Raw genomic sequence first — 16,746 nt, 5'->3', positions numbered from 1 at the left:
AAAAAAAAAAATTATACCTTCAAATTTCTTGTCTACGCAGTCCAAGTGAGTTGATCACAATTTATTAACAAGTTGAACACGATTGTTTGATAGACGAATACAAAGCTTGAGCACCCTTTAGAGAGAGACATCAAATTCGAGTGGAAACATTTGAGTGTGAGTGATATTTCTTTGGAGTGACTAGTGAGTATTTGTTGTGAGCAAACAAAATACGAGAGGAGAGACGAGTGAATTTCTTTGGAGTGACCGTGAGCATTTGGGTGAGGAACATATTGTTTTCTACTAACGTTTTCTTGCAGGTACAAACTGAAATTAAATGGAGAGGGAGGTAGGAGATAGTTCGAACCCGGGGTTATCTAAAGTACAAATGGAGGCGTTATTTGGGCATTTTAGTAGGATGTTGAAGGTTGAGATGGAGCCATTACATGAGCGGTTGGATAGGCTTGAGGTTAGTACGAGTGAAAAAAAATCAAATCCTAAAAATATGGGTAGAGAAGGAGAAGAGGAAGAGTTTGATTTTGGAGGAGAAGAGGAGAGCCAAAATGATAATTGGGGTAGGAATGGAAGAGGTAGAGGAATTGGTAGAGGTAGAAGAGAAGCCGTTCGGGGTAGATATGATGGGAATAGGGAAGATGGTAATATGGGTAGTATTAAGATGAAAATCCCTTCGTTCCATGGGAAATCTGATCCGGAGGCATATTTAGAGTGGGAAAAGAGGGTAGAGTTTGTGTTTGAGTGTCACCACTATNAGGGAAGATAATGAGGCGACCATGGCACGTTTTCTTTGTGGTTTGAACAGGGAAATCCAAGATCAAGTTGAGCTTCGGCACTACTTGGATCTAGACGAGATGGTGCAAATGGCCATAAAAGTGGAGCAACAACTCAAAAGGCGTGGAGTTGGCCGCACCAATCCAACTCGGGGTTCATCATCTTCATGGCGATCAAATGTGGTGAAACGTGAAGAGAACAAGGTGGTGACTGTAATGCCCGAGATTTAATTACTGTAATCAAAAGTGGATTAATTAACAGGATTGAGGGTATAGGAGCTTGAGTGGGATAGCCAGGCGTCGGTACATCACAAAACTGATCTTTTGTACAGAACCTTTGGCGCCCGAGCGGTAGAAAAGGACCGCCCGAGCGCCAGTGCAGAACACGGTTAGTACTTGGACAGAACGTCTGGCGCCCGAGCGGCAGAAAATTACCGCCCGAGCGCCAGCGTGTAACAAGTTGGACACTCGGGCAGAACGTTCCGCGCCCGAGCTGTAGATTGCAACCGCCCGAGCGCCGACTGAAATTCAAGAAATTGTGCCACGTCTCTTCAAGCATGCAAGTAGATATATATGTATAACAATTCTCCAGAATTCAATAGGAAGAAAGAAGAAATTGAGAAAGGAACGAGAAAATTTATAGAAAATCCTTACGCCTTTATATTTCGATCCGCCCGTTAGATTTTGAATCCGACTTCGGTACTGTGTTCCTATCGACGTGGGCTAAAACTGGACGTAAGTTTTGTTACGTTTGGATATGTGTTGAAATTATGCTATTGTCAGAATTGAATAAAATTCATATATGATGTTCTTGACAAGTTAGACATCATAGAGTCGAAGTCAGATTAAGAAACAGATTGATTACGGATTTGTTATGATTTTTCAGAGTATATTGAGTGGTATTGGACAAATTTGGATTATGGTTGGATTATGGATTATATTGGATATTGGTTATGAATTGTAATTGATATCTCTTGCTATCTGAGTTGACGGGGATATTGAGATTGTACCGTTATGCCGTTGATTTTGAATTGAATTCAGATTGATCAGATTAAGTATTGAATCGAGAATGGACGGTTGATATTATTATTCTCGATATGTCCTTTCAGATTTACAGAGGCAATCTTGTGTTCAGAACTTCCGTTTCTTCCGACCGAGACTACAAACGAAAGGTATAAGTCAATGTGGTATTGGGAGATCGACACAAGTAGGATATACTTGTGTTTCCCTAAATCACATACTATTTGTTATTATTTGCATTGATTGGATTTGATATGCTTGTTCTATTGATGTATAGAGAGCATGTGTTAGACGAATATTAGGCAAGTGATCTTGTGACAGAAGTACCTGATAGTGGCGGGATCGCCACGGGCACATTGCACGATGTCGCAAGATAGTGTATTGGCGATAGTGCCACAGTCTGTGACGGATAGGTCAAGACACTGGATGTTTGGTTATATCGACGTGGATAGAATCGGAGTTTCTTCTATTACTGTTGGTCGATATAGGAATACCAACGTCTGGAAACCGGGATCCCTAGACTAGGATTGAGTCTAGTCTGAGTCGTGGAGTCACGAGTATGATTGATAGTTTGATATTACTTATGTTTCAGATTTTGATATATATCTGATATCTGTTTCATGCTTTATATTAATTATATGATTGCATGTTTCATTGATTTATACTGGGAGTTATTCTCACCGGCGTTATCCGGCTGTTGTCGTGTTTGTATGTGTGCATGACAACAGGTGGGACAGGTTCAGGGTCGAGGAGATGAAGAGAGTGATCGTGATTAGAGTGGAGACTACGGACTTGATCTGAGATAGGGTTGAACACTTGATATTTAGTGATTGAACCTTAGTTTGTAAATCATTGTATATAGTACAAGACTTATACTTTACTTTTATACTGATATGTATAGTAAAGTGATTCCATTACGTTCCGCATTTGATATTATATTTAACAAAAAAAAAATTTAGACCCTGTTTATTATAATTGATTAATTAGTCCCAATGACGATTAAGAACATGATTAGCGTTTGGGTCCCAACAGTGACCAAGCCCAAATTTGAGACCAAACAAGAGGCGCCTAAACAAGGAGTGCAAGGTAAATCTGAAACTCCTTCTAATCGATCTAGAGATGTTAAATGTTTTAGGTGTCAAGGGTTAGGTCATATTTCTAGTGAATGTCCTAATAAAAGGGTAATGATTTTAAATGACTATGGTGAATATGAGTCTCAAAGTGAGGGTGATGATGATGAGATGCCTGCATTAGAGGATCCTGACGAGGGTTATGAGGCAGTTGCAGGTGAAGCACTAGTGACTAGGCGAATTATGAGTGCCCAAGTCAAGGAGGAGGAAACTAACCAAAGGGAGAACTTGTTCCATACTAGGTGTNCATAGGAAGGTGACTCATGATGGTTTCAAGAATAGGTATTCCTTTANTAATGTTGCTAGTGTTGAAATGGTGGAGAAATTGGGGTTACCTACATTAAAGCACCCTCAACCATATAGGCTTCAATGGTTGAATGATTGTGCGGAAGTGAAGGTTAACAAACAAGTGCTAGTGCCTTTTTCTATNAAAGAGATATGGTCGAAAGAAAGAGTGAACAAAAAGGTGAGATGACCATAGAAAAGAAAAAAGAGAGAGAAAAAGAGGCCAAAGAAAAAGAAAAAGGAAAGAAAAATAATTTGAAGGCCCAAAAGAGTGAAAAGAGCAAGGTTGATAGTTGTTTATTCTTGCATAAACCATTTCCTGTACATTTGTACAAAGTGGTTTATCCATATTGTGAAGATATAGCCGGTTCAATCCCGAGCGGTGTTAATTCTTCTTTGTAGGATTCTCGTAGTGTCATGATGAGGAGGCGAGCAAAAGTTGACGGTGTGAGAATGCAATGGGACGACACATATGAAGTTAAGAGCAATCACCATGAGGTAAGGGTAGTTACCACTACAACGACTGAGAGGTATGATTTGCGTCCTTACCTTAATTTTGTGTTGTTTTGCTTTCAAAGAGTTGTAGAGAGAGTTACGAATTTGATGGTTAAGGGACTGTGTGTCAATTCATCCTTATTCTTTGATTGTTATGGATTTGAGACTATTGATGAAATGCATGTACCTATTATGAACTTTGATTTTCCACGAGTTATTAAGTTAGTGGTATTTGTTTGCTACAAGAGTTCACGTGCATTAGACTTAAATTCTTGTGATGAGTTAAATGATTGCGTGCATAGTACATTTAGTGTGTCCTACTTGCATGGTTATTATTTTACTTGTGGGGGTTTTATGTTTGATAACGTGCATGATTATATATGTTGGTTGCATATGAAGAAGCATAGTGAGTGGGATTTTGAAACATGCATTGCTTATAAGAGATTGCCATGTCGGCTAGATTTTTATATCGTGTATGAACTGCGTCTTATTCCTAGTGAGCTAATGTCGTACATGTGTATGGGATTTGTTGTCTTGCTAACTAGGGCTAAGAAGGGGAGAAATCTGATTTTTGTGATACTTAATGATATCCTATTGTTATTATTTGGTGTCATGTGTTATTTATCGTCCGTAGTAATAGGTGAATACATAGAAAGGGCAACCGTGGAGCTGAGAACAATTGTTATTATCTGGATACTTAATGATATCCTATTGTTATTATCTGTACAGAAGATCTCGCGCACATGCGCGCGCATATGCGCACATGCGCCGCAAAGGGACGCGCATATGCGCGAGAAGTACTGGACACCGAAGACTTTAACAGTGGGCTTCGCGCATATGCGCCAGATTAGGGCGCGCATATGCGCGACTTGGGCAGAGACTGGCGCGCATATCCGCGAGTCGAGGCGCGCATATGCGCGCGGCGCAGATTTTTTTTCCTAAGTTAGTGTTTTAATTATTTTGGCAACTAGATTTCATATCTTGATTATGTAAACATATTGGACGAATTTTGGGACATTATTCAAATCATTATTCATTGAATATCAAAATCTTTTGAGAACTTTTCTCTCAACTTTCAAGGCTTTTGCTTTGTAAACAAAAAAATCAAACTTATTTTAACTTTGTGGCGTTTGTCGATCGTTTTGTGCGGATTGTCATTGACTGGTTCTTTGAAGGTTCGTTCTAAATTTTGATTGTTTTCATCGTGATTCTTTATTCCTAAACCTCGTAGTTTAGGGGTGAAAATCACACCATACTTGATTCAAAAGATCGGGACACAACAACGAATTCCTTGTTCGTTTTTAAATTGAGGGCGCGATTCAATTTTAATCGTGTTTGCTTTTTATTCGTACTTGGATTCATATCACCATGGAATGAAAATATCTACCACTTTCCCTTCCTTCTAGCCAACCAGTCTCCACTTTCTTGGAACTCGGGACTGACCTTCAAATAGCATGCTGATTTATAAGCGTTCTCCCTCAAGACTGAAAAGATCTGACCTGGGATAGAGCTAGAGTGTGCTATTGTAGAGCGTAAGTTACCATGCGCTGGAGGAGCCGAAGGAAGAAAGTCGAGAAGTTCAAGATGAGAAATAGGAGTAGGAGAACGAGCCATCGAGTCAGCTATCCCCTGGCTGTATCCAGCTTGGGAATGAGAGTGAGGATATTGGAATTGAAAGAAGTCCTAAAAGATGGGGATAGAAGTAAGGGTAAATTAGTTGAAGGATATTATAAGGAAAGTGCAGGCGCTATAGTCAGTCATTCCCCTTTGCCTATGCCTTTTAGTAGTTAACCTGGTGCTAGGAGAAGCAAGCCAGCTAAGCAACTAATCAAGTAAACTAAAAAGAAAGTTTCAATCCATGGGTAATCCTCTACAGTCGAAGTTGGACCTGACATTGGGAGTTGCCATAGGGTCTACCCCTAAGAAGGAAGAGTTTGCGAGACAGTTGCAGATTCAATTCCGTCAAACCCTCTTGCATAGGAAAGGGTATCCTTCCCACAGACCTCTGTCTTGGTCGCCCCTACTTATTTCTCGATCAATCTTTCGTTTTCTCACGTGCTCTCGCGGCGTGATACCCCACTCTGGTGCATGTCTCCCGGGTAGTCTTTTCCCGTTAAGTTTCCGTTTTCGTCTTTCCGTCGTCTTTTTTCTAAGTGGAAGAGAGGCATGGTTGAGTTGGGGTCTAGTCTTCTGGTTCTTTCTTCTTGCTTGTCGTCCTGCCTTCCTTCTATAGATCTTTATTTCCACCAAGAACTGTGGACTGATCGGAGCAAGAAGCAAGTATTACCCCCGAGGTTAGCTAGCTTACTTGCCTGCCCTATAAATATTGGCTAGCTCAGATAATAAAACTTCCGGGTTAGTGTTGTCCGAAGCCAGATGCAGGTCTTTCTCATATCTAAGCTAAGCCAGGAGGGTTCTTTTAATTGGACTCTCAAGTAGAGGAGTTGCTAAGTATCCTTTGCCCTAAAATAGGCTATCCCTATTGCTGCCTTTCCGGATTGAGACGCCCTATATCTGGCTTTCAACTTGCCTTAAAGATAACTTCTTTGCTTACAACTAGGCTGGTACAAATATTGTTACAATAGTATGGAGAATGTTCCCTGGACTGCCTGGGACGCCTTAGGATCTTAGAAAGGGGAAGTAATTACAAAACCTATTAGCATTCCCTATTCTTAATTACTTTAACATTATATAGATTATAAAGGCAGATGATTGGATGGGTTAACACTAGATTTTTTCACAGTATTAAAATGCTCCTAAACGAGTTTTTTTTTCTAGCTTGCTCGAGAGGTAAAGATATAGGCTTTTTCCTAAGAGTGACTTTGCTGGCTAGCCTTTGCCAACTTCAAATTTGATTGATGAAGGTGATGGATTGCCTAAGAAGTGCGGTACGGATCCACACTAGACGGGGGCAGCCACCCACAGCTTATCTATAGTAGACTACTGGTTGGGAATAGACAAGGCAAGCTCGCATTCGCACCTCCCTTTGACTTATGGATATTGGCTTCCCTACCATCTCTATCCCGCCGCATCTCTTTCTTCGCTAAAGCCCTTCTCTTATGCCGTCTTGGTGGTGCAGGGTATAAAAGTCTTGCAGGAGACCTCCATGATCGGATCTCTGATCAGATCTTATAGAACCATATTGAGGCGCATGACTAGAATCTCTTTTATGGTCAAGGTAGACGTTTAAACCCATACATGTACGCTTGGGTAGTACAGTATCCAAGAGATAAACTTATTACTCGGGAACCAAAAAAAAAGGATTGAACTCTCACTCCTGGCTACTTGGCTTCAAGAGAAATATATTAAATAAGACAGTTTGGTACGCTTTATGCCATTGTTTAGATTGAATCCGCTTTTGCTTTCTTTTCTTACTCAAGAAATTCTTCAAATCTCCCTCTCGAAAAGATGGATTTTCAGGAAGATAATACACAGCTCCACAGGACTTTACTATTGCCACAGTGGTATCCAAGAACTCAACTATTACTGGGATTGTAGTCTTTCCCATGTAGGTATCCGTTTCAAAACCTCGATCCACTCAATTCGTCAAGTTTCCGCTACTTTACCCGACATAGACCACTGGAAAAAAAGTAAACTACTCGATTCTTCTACTTCTATGGGAAAGTGCTTTCTTTCTCTTGCACCTGACTTAAGTAGATGCTAATCAAGAGCGTCTTTTTCGTACCCACAAAGGAATCCATAAATAAGTTGAATCCCGGGAATGAAAATAAAGAAATCGAGCAACTCAAGTAGAAAACATGGAACCCTGTCAAGGTTTCAATGGACCATACATTTCTCATCTTATGTTTGGTGATGATCTCTTTTTCTTTGCCAAAGCAGATTCAAAAAAGAGCTAGACTATGCAGTACTGATCAAAGTGGTTCCACTATACTTCTCGAATTCTGGCACTTATACTACCAGGATGCAATTTGAACGTGCTTTTCGGGTTTAACGAAAATGAATAAGGAACCCGGGCTACCTTCCTTATAGGAAAGAGGAAAAGACTTGACTAAGGGTTTCCGAATGTTCCTTTATTGAATGTTCTTCTTTGAATGTTAAAGGCCTTCCTTTGCTAGCAATCCAACTATTCTCTAAGGGGACTCGCGGCACTTCGTATATGTATGATTGAATGCCGACAACATTACGTTCAGAGTCGCGAATAGGAATCAGATCAGAGCCTGGCCACTCCACTTAAGGTCACCCTCGAGAACAGGATTGGCAGAGAAGAGCTGAATAACTTCTTTTTCTCACATCTCGATCTCTCTCAATGGAAGCTATCTTGCTCAGTTTAGGGCGTAGGTATGGGGATGCACTCATTGCTGCTCTCCGACCTTAACTTAAAAGAAGTTAGCTCAAGTAGAATCCGAATCGGCTAGCTCGTGCAAGAAATTCTTAGTCTTTATTCCAAATACGATTTGAGTTCAAGGGAGTAGGATCCGCAACATATAGATTCTATGAGCATTTACAGTATGATCAACCTTCACTTCATCTTAAGCTTAAGCTATAGGGATAGGGATAGGGGGCCTGAGCATTTCCTAAAACATAGGCGTTTAAATCCAAGGTCTAAAGATCAAGAAAAAAAAGAATCCGAGGCCTCAGCCTAAACTGATGCTGGGGAGTAGCTTGAAAGTCCTCAAGAACGAACTTGATCAATATCAATGCTTGGCTTTAGGCGCTTGTGTTTTATTTTTCCGTTTCCATCTAGGTTTGTGAGCTTACTTACTTGGAACTTCCAGTCGTCAGTCAAAGCTCCAATTCGAGACCTGTAGTTGCGAAATAGTTTATGATCAGATCAGGTTAGTTAAAAAGGAGGGAATGAGAGATTTTACCATTATGCCGAAGTGAAAAAGCACAGGCGTGCAAGCCATCAGATTAAGGTTTCTCTCCGCTTTTACTTCATAGCATGAAGGGGTTATATATTCTCCCATGAGGCCATTATATGGCCGCCAGAGATCACTGTAATGCTCGATAAACGACCCCGATCCCATCGTCGATAGTCATAAAATGGCGATAGAAGCACCAAAAGCAGTGGTAGAATCGATGTATTGATGCCCGCGGATCCCGGCTTCATCCAACCCCATCCACTCCCCATGATGACAGGACCCTATCTATCGTCGTAGAAGCTGTTCCTAGGAAAGAGAAAATGCACCTAACTGTCATGACACCCTTTAGGGGAAATGAAAAGAAAATAAAATGCACTCCCCAGGCTACGAACCTTTGCCTTTTTATTTTAAGATTCAATTTCTTTATTACAACTTGTTCTTGTAAGAATCAAGGAACTTGTCATCTATCGGTTGCAAGAATAATCTTCGTTGCAGATGAAACAGTGGGCAAACCCGATCATATCATATAAAGGCTATGGCAAGCAAGGCANATTGATGCCCGCAGATCCCGGTTTCATCCAACCCCATCCACTCCCCATGATGACAGGACCCTATCTATGGTCGTAGAAGATGTTCCTAGGAAAGAGAAAATGCACCTAACTGTCATGACACCCTTTAAGGGGAAATGAAAAGAAAAGAAAATGCACTCCCCAGGCTACGAACCTTTGCCTTTTTATTTTAAGATTCCATTTCTTTATTACAACTTGTTCTTGTAAGAATCAAGGAACTTGTCATCTATCGGTTGCAAGAATAATCTTCGTTGCAGATGAAACAGTGGGCAAACCCGATCATATCATATAAAGGCTATGGCAAGCAAGGCAACATGAAACTAAAGCAAGTAGAAGAAAGACCACATCGTCAATCGGGATTAGGATGGATGGGACCGATCTTGTGAACTAAGCTCCTATGCTCTTATGTACCGGTCAAAGATAACACATTTTATAATTCGCACTAAAGGGTCGTCAACCACTTAAGTAGGGGCACGATCAGGCACTGAAGGAGATTGGGCGATAAGACCATCCGGATGTAAGGGAGAAGGAGGTCGAATTGGGTGAAGAAACTTCTGAGACAGGAGAGGAAGAGTGGGGGAGGTTGAAGCGCTTATATCACAGTAGTAGTAGCACTATGATTGGGTCCCACAGCAGCCGTAGCGGCATTGGCCTTTCTTTCTGTTGGAGCATGTGTGGTATGAGATGCCGGGAGAATGCCTAGGGGAATTTTTGCTATAAAGATATAGCTCTTGGCTCGGCCTCGGTCTATTATGAACAAAAAAGAGATGGAAAAGGCTTTAAGGAAGGCTCAAGTCAAGTAGAAAGAACGAAAGCTGCTTTCAAGCTCTTGCCGGGCCTTCCTCCCCCTTTGCTGGCGCCAATACTTAACGTCAACTTGCTAATCGTGTATTGGGTCGAAACTCCTCCCCTTTCTGCTTGAGCGGCCCTTGTCGAACCGAAACTATACTTCTAAATAGACTTTATGGATTGCTCGCTAGGTCTCCCATCTCTTAGCAGGAAAGGATCAGCCCCAGTGTCGTTTTAGTTCACCGGCGGTGGGATCGCTTAGTGTCTCAGGTGGCATTCTTTGGATGATCGGACTACCTACCCCCTAGCCCAGCCTCCGGCTTAGCGGCAACAGCCTTTGAAAACAGAGAAGATCCAGTTGATAAAGTAATAATGAAAGTTAGCTGACCCCATTCTCTACGACACATCGAATCAACCGAGATAAATAAAGAAATCCTGAGTAAATGGATTGAGATAGACTTCCCACACGAACGAAAAGGCTACTCGCCAGACTCGAACTGGCATATAGGGGAATCGGATCAAGATTTCCGTCTCTTCCATCAATAGGAACTACTAGGCAAGGCATAGGTTCTTGCTTACCTGGATTGCCTGATCATCCTTTTTCTATTTATGTGGAGCCTGAGGATGGATGAGCTGGTTCTTATGTCTCTGGGGGGCTTCTCCACCGCTCTTTTCATTTAATAATTAATAAATCTTTCATTCCAATTCTTTTTCCTACCGGAGGGATAGGAGTAGAAAGGACTTCTGCAGTAAAGTTGTTAGCTGGGGAAACGTAGAATTGCTCTTGCTTTTTGACCTATCTGCTTCGAAGTCCGCTTTCCAGCCTTTCAATACGCGCGCTTTGATTATGAGGCATTGGTTCCTATATTAAGTGGCCAATCCAAGTAGTTTAATGTTCCCAACCTTCTCGATCTCTTGAATGAGTTTGATCTGGTTGGGCGGGTTATAGGCATAGTTCCGGGGGGCTGCCCCATTTCTTTCTTTGGCGGGTTGGTTTTCGTCAACAAGGAAGGCCTTATCAAAATAATAGAAAAGGGCGCCCTTTTCTACTATTTGATCGGTACCTCGTAAGCTCACTGCTTTTGGCTTTCTATCCGAAGTGTCATAGGGATGGTCTAAGGTCTCAGCCTTTCTCGAACAAAATGATAGTCCAGCTCAACAACTTGATAGATTTGTATTGACGGATCGTAATAAGATAACATAGTCAAGGTGGATTTCGCTAGTCGCGTGAAAGCGTACTCTGCGTATGTCTCGGATTTTGGGAAAGAAAGCTCTTGGTCTTTCGAACTGCTAAAGTGGATAGTCTGCGATTCTCCTTCAGTTTGAAAGCTGCTTCAAGGATCCAACGAATAGCTAAGGTTTGTTGACGATCCCTGGCTACAATCCCAGGGACATCATAAATAGTACCAGCAACTCCTACTTTTTCCACTTCGCATATGGGATTTATATTCTCTACGGCGTCAACCATAAGTTTAATTACATCGCGTTCAGTTTGAGCTGGGCAATGAAAAGTTTGATAAACAATAGCACGAACTCTTGTTCTTTTACCTTGTTTCATGCGAAAGTTGACCAACTTCTTGATCAATTGTGTTTGCTCACCATCCAAGCCCCCCATATAGCTGAGAATGTCCGGATAATTGGAAGCCGCTTTTCGATGACGAGGCCGAAAAATTGATATTACGCGATCGTTACTGTCCATCTTTATCAGCCCCTCTTTCCTTTCAGAGTTTCCCACCAAGTTAGATTCCTTCTTAATCAACATAAAGATGCTTTCTTACTCTAGCTAGGGATAAGAACTGGCTTTCTCTGTCAATCGAGGATAACTTTATTCTCCGTTCACTAAACAAGGGCGGTCGTTCCACTCAACAATAAACACTACTGTTAGCGAAGCTAGCTTTAGGATAATGAGTCGATAGGACTTGTTTAGTAATGAGATAGAGTGTTCTGTCAATAAGCTAGTTTTCACAGCTTGGATTCCATCAATAGGAACTACTAGGCAAGGCATAGGTTCTTGCTTACCTGGATTGGCTGCTCATCTTTCTCTCTATCTGGAAATCTTCCTTTCTGCTTTCAAGATCAAGATCTGGAGTTGGCATCAAGTCTTTCCTTTCCCGTGCTCGTTTCACTGAACGAAGGCACACTGAACCTTTATTGGTATTTGACGCAACAAGCGGATTGAGAAACGGAATGCTACTGGAAAACTAAGATAATGCACTGCTACCAATTCATTCAACACTGGGATCCATACCATCTATGCTTTCAGTTGTTGTCATTACATAACTGAGATGGGCGGAGACAGGGGACAGGAAGCGAATCATCTGCTTTTTCCGAGATAACAAAACATAAAATAGACTTTAAAGGAAAGTCGTGAAGCATCTGGCTAGGTCAGCTACTCCCCCAAGAGAGTTCTCCCGGTATTAAATCCCAACTGCAGAATCAAGAGAATCGACTAGAACGAGGTTATCAACTACTGGGATTTCGATAGGAGACTGATAGTCCAATCCAATCCTGAGCTTTAGCTTCTTTCCTTTCGTGCTTGGACCATACCGGGAACCCCCATTTTTGTTCCATTTATCAGTGTCCTGCTTCAAGCCTTCATTCCTACTGCCTCCTTCGGTGAGAAGTTCCCTTCCCTTTTCTAAAATGACTGATTGGTCTGCTCAGCAAACGTACAAAGTGGACTGCAGTTTGGCTGACCTCCCGTGAAAGAAAAGAGTTGGATTTTATTATCTTTTATAGTTTGATTATCTTATATGTATAGGCTCCTCTTTATGCTTCCTCTTTTGGTCTCGCTTCTTTTTGAATCTCTTATTCTGGTCTAAATCACGAGGATCGTTGGCTATAGCTTCTTGCATGTGTCAAGCATTTGGCTTCGCTTCCCCTCCCACTCACTTCTACTCGCACTGGCACCGACTAGCTGACAGGANCTTTCTCGAAGTTTCTTGTTCATATCTCTCATCAAAAGGTGCTATTCGATAATGTCTGTCTAGTAGACCCCTGCGAACCCGTGCGAACATTCAAATATCTTTCCTACATTCATTCGTGAAGGTATTCCTAATGGGTTGAAGACCATATCAACATGTCTTCCATCTTGCAGATAGGGCATATCTTGTCTAGGCAAAATCTTTGAAATTATACCTTTATTTCCGTGTCTTCCAGCTACTTTATCGCCTACTTTTAATTCACGTTTCTGTGAAATATATATACGAATCGTTTCTGGATCCACCTCACATCAATAACCCGGCCCCTACCACCTATAGGTAGTTTTGAACAAGTTTCTTTTGAAGTAGATACCTGAATGCCAAGTATGGCTCGTAACAATCTATCTTCGGGTGCATACGACGATTCTTTCACCATTTGGGGCGTTAATTTACCTACTAAAATATCACCCGTCTCTACCCAAGATCCCAACATCACAATTCCATTTTTGTCTAAATTGCGAAGTAAACGGGCTTTTAAATGCGGGATTTTGTTATTGATCCTTTCAGGGCCTTGACTTGTCACATGAGTCTGAATCTCATATTTCCGTATGTGAAAAGAAGTATAAATATCTTCATATACTAAACGCTCAGTAATGAGTACTGCATCTTCAGAATTGTAACCTTCCCATGGCATATAAACTACTAATATGTTTTTCCCCAAAGCAAGTTCGCCATCAACCGTAGCAGCACCATCTGCTAAAATTTTTCCTTTTTGAATGCATTTACCCCGCCGAACCTGGGGTTTTTGATGCAGATAAGTATTCTTGTTGGAACGTTCATACATAATTAATGGAATGTTTAGAATATCTCCATTCCATGAGAAAAGGATCCTGTCAATATCGATATAAATGATCTTTCCCCCACGTTGGGCGATAGCAAGAGCCCCTGAATCTAGAGCTGCTTGTCGTTCCAACCCAGTTCCAACAATGCATTTCTCGGACCGAGAAAGCTGAACTGCCTGCCGTTGCATCTTAGACCTCATTAAAGCCCTATTCGCATCATTATGTTCAATAAAAGGAAAAAGGGAAGCTCCAAAGGGAAAAATACTTCGAAGATGAACCTGTTCCCATGCAATAGTCAGGAATTCTTGACGATATCGAGCTGGAACCACCTGTTCTTCCTGAATATCCCGATTCAACGTTAAAGAATTTCCTGCCGCTAACATATAGTATTCATCTCTACCTGGTTATAAATAAAGCAATCGTAACCCTTCTCCGAAATTTCATAAAACGGACTTTATAGAGATCCCCAATGACCCATCCTCGCATGAATTGTTAAGGATCCAATAAGCCCAACATTGATTCCCTCAGATGTGTAAATTGGGCAAATACGACCATAGTGACTAGGGTGGATATCTCGTATCCGAAAACCAGCAGTTCGCCCTGTTAGTCCTCCAGGACCTAAATAACTCAATTTTCGCCCATGAACTATTTGTGTCAATGGATTAGTTCGATCTAAAACTTGAGATAAGGGGTGTAAACCAAAAAAAGATTCATAAGTAGTTGTTAATGGAGTTGAAGTTAACAAATTCTGAGAAGTCGGTATCAATTTATGCCGAATTGCTCCACATATAGTTCCGCGAACCACATTTTCTAAACGAACCAGTGACAATCCGAATTGATCTTGTAAAAGATCCGCTACAGAACGAATACGTTTATTTTTCAAATGATTCATATCGTCAAGTGCACCCATTCCAAACTTCAGTCCAATCAAATGATCAGCGGCTGCCAATATGTCTCGTGGTAACAAAAATGTATTGTTCTGGGGGGTTTAGTCTTTGGTTTATATTTCGTCGACCAATCCTTCCCAATTCACATCTTTGTTGAAAGAACTTCTTTTGTAATTCCTTACATAAGGATTCAGAAAATACCGGATCCCCACCAACACAAGCAAATTGTTGATAAAACTCTAAAATGCATTCTCTTTTGATCCAATTTTTTTTCTCTTCTTATCATTCAGAAAAGAAAAAAAGATTTCAGGATAATAAAAATTGTCTAGAATTTCTCTTAGATTCGAACCCATAGCTGATGATAGAACTATAATAGATATTTTTTGTTTCCTACTCACGCGAGCCCCTATTCTTGCTTTTTTATTACTCTCTAATTCTGATCTTCCTCCCCAATATGAGATAGGTTGCAGCTATAGTCAGAACTCAAACGTTGCCTTTTATTGCTTTATTTTAAAAGGAAGTCTCTTTGTCACACAATACGAAATGATTCTATCCGCCTGAATAGGCTTCGTTCCATAAAGTAAGATAAAATCCTTTATTTTAGTTCTTTATAGGTTAGACAAGAATGCGAGAATAGCCTGATCCGAATTTTCTATTCGTTTTATAGGAACACAAGAGTGAGAGGGCAAAATAGATTGAAATTGAATCTGTATATTTACTTTGAGTGGACCTTCCTATCATGATAAGTAGTAGCACCGAAGCTCATTCTGCCATCAAGTTGAGGATTTCTTGAGGATTCCTTACAACGGGACAGAGACTAGAGAGTCAAGACTAGTCTCTTACTGCCCCTTCTTGTTGAATAGTCTTTCATGTTGAAACTGTGCGGCAGACTCTCTCTATAAGAGCAAGACTCGTGCTGAGAAAGACCATGCAAGATCAGTAGGTAAGTAAACAGCTTTCTTTCGTCCAAGTCCTTCTTCTATTCGTTATTTTTTGAGCATCCACAGCTAAGGCTTTCGAACAATCCCTTCTTTTGTTCATTAAGCACTCTATTTATTAGGAACTGTAACGCCTTTTTTATTCTCTTTAAGCAGTGAGTCCGCAGTAACTCCATTTGAACAATTATGTTATGCTTCATGCTTGTTTTATTAGAACTTTTAAAGCAGGGATTTTAGGCTTGCTCAACCGAGCAAGGAAGGATCATATTCTTAACACATGCTAATCGAAGCCTAGATAATAAACTTTGAATCCCTAAAATCTGCAAGGAAAGCGGCTACGCGACTTGATCCAAGCAAGCACTCTCGTAATGAAGTCTCGTGTACCCATTATGCTCTCTTCTTCATTGATAAGAAAGAAAAAACGTGACTACATGCGCTCATCGATGCCGAAGTAATACCCCCATCGCAAATATCATGTTCCTCGCAGGAGCTTCTAGCGCATCAAGTTCGAGCGTTCCCACGGCTCTAGAAATCCCTTCTGAACAAAATGAATTGGGGGGAGCACCGAGCCAGCCATTGCTCGATCCAATAGCCCACTCACCTTTCTCCAAGATTGAAGTTGTAGGAGTCCTAAAATTTTAATGCCCTGATCTGCCTTCCAATCTACATACATTCATTCTACTCGGTAAATATGGCTTAGCTGGCTCTCTGTCCGCTTCTCCTTTATTGATAGGCTCGGTAGGCTAAGTATGTACTTCCATTGGCCAGTACTTCTCTTGTTAGGCTGGCCAGTAAGTAGCGTAAACGTAGTTGGTAAGGCTTTCGGGTGTCCGGTTTAATGTACGGATTTTACTGAAAAGGCAGACGAAAGTAAACAAGGAAAGGAAAGTTCTTCAAATACCTAGCTCCGGTAGAGTTCATTTTATATCAACCTATGACTAGTAGACCTATACAAAGACTAGAGTTTAGCATTTACAGATTCTTTCGTTATCCTATTATAGGGGTTATTCCCCGTACAAAACATATTGAAGGCTATTGAATTTAGAAAAGGTTCAAGATCCATACCGACATAGGGAGCTATGGTGGTAGCTTTTCTCCAAGATTTCGGAGCAAGAAAGCCCCCTAAAGGATGGAATATTCCAAATCATGAATGGAGTGACTCCGATGATGATTGGGACTTCCAATCTGAACAACACCGATGGGTCTCATATTCAGTCTCAGGGGATATGGGGAGTGCAGCACCTGACGGCAGGACCTCTGAAGTTGATGAATTTTTTGAA

Source organism: Primulina huaijiensis, chromosome 11 (genome assembly GCF_012295235.1).
Source record: "Primulina huaijiensis isolate GDHJ02 chromosome 11, ASM1229523v2, whole genome shotgun sequence".
NCBI classification, from domain to species: Eukaryota; Viridiplantae; Streptophyta; class Magnoliopsida; order Lamiales; family Gesneriaceae; genus Primulina; species Primulina huaijiensis.
Note: the sequence above shows the minus strand (reverse complement) of the source record.